Raw genomic sequence first — 1,105 nt, forward strand, 5'->3', positions numbered from 1 at the left:
TAGATATTGTATTTCCGAGAATAAGTTCTGGGAAGTGATATGCTAATGACATGGAAAGCTACCAGCTCTAATGAATATGGAAACCATCAGAGGCTCAGTTAGAGCAAAGTCAGAGATATGCAAAAGGACCTTCTGCAAAAGGAGTAAATTCTTAACTCCCCAGATTAGCAAAGTCCGGATGCCTATGACTAAGCACGTGGGAAGTCCTGTTAGTCTTAGGCTAAAGCCTGTTGTTGACCTGGGCTCTAGCTGTTCTTTATCAGAATTAAAGTTTTCACACTCACCCCGGTGAGACTCAAAATATTTAATGAGGCAATTCAGCTCTTCGAGAATACGGAGCTCAATGGTTTTCTTTCCAACCCCAAAATTTCGCAGAGTAAATAAGGTGAATTTTCTCATGGTTTTCCATGACTCTCCATGGCTGAAGCCTATGCCTAAAGGAAAGTTAGAGCACACTGACATATCATTTGGTTTATGAATGTCCATAAAGCTGTATTTCAGCCTGTATGGAAGTTGTTATATGTCTTCAAAATGTCATACATATCAATGCACATATTGACAGATTTTCCCTCTCATAAGAATACAATGAACATACACACATTTAAAAAAAAAATCAAATAAGCCCTTATTTACCATTTCCTTTGGTTATTTTCTGAAAAATGGGGATTTCTGCTCTCCCTCCAAACTCTTCAGCATGGGTTAAAAGGGCTTCCTTGATGGTTTCATATCCAGCCAGCACCACTGCCTTCCTGGGTCCAAAATGCACAGTGAAGATGTTGCCGTATTTCTCAGAGAGCTTCAAATGTAAATACATATGTTGATGTAGTAACAGATCTGGATCCATAGTTTAGGAAGCATCAGGCCATTATCTGTACACACAGTCTGGGCCACTGGTCATTGTCCTGGGGATACTTACCTGGCTGGACTCATTTGAGTCCCGTTTTTGTTTTTAGGGTGAGTGGTTTTGTTTGTGTTTTTGGGTTGTTCTCCCGCCCTGGCGGGGGGTCGGGCTAGAAGATCTATTAGGTCCCTTCCGACCCTGAAACTATGAAACTATGAAACTAAGTCTAACGGCATCCTGGGCTGCATTACTAGCCAGCAGATT

The 1,105-nt window shown here is 41.4% G+C and overlaps 1 protein-coding gene across 1 annotated transcript in view; it reads right to left on the reverse strand.

Moving 5' to 3' along the window:
- The window catches only part of LOC102380919 (cytochrome P450 2K4-like), a 4,602-nt gene extending 3,862 nt beyond the window's left edge, over window positions 1–740 (reverse strand). Inside the window, exon 1 of the mRNA XM_025212369.1 lies at window positions 634–740. The gene's annotated coding sequence lies outside the window, so the exon portion shown is untranslated. The remainder of the gene's footprint in view (window positions 1–633) is intronic.
- Between the last annotated feature and the right edge of the window lie 365 nt (window positions 741–1,105).

The sequence above is a fragment of the Alligator sinensis genome, unplaced genomic scaffold (genome assembly GCF_000455745.1).
Source record: "Alligator sinensis unplaced genomic scaffold, ASM45574v1 scaffold1517_1, whole genome shotgun sequence".
NCBI lineage: Eukaryota > Metazoa > Chordata > Crocodylia > Alligatoridae > Alligator > Alligator sinensis.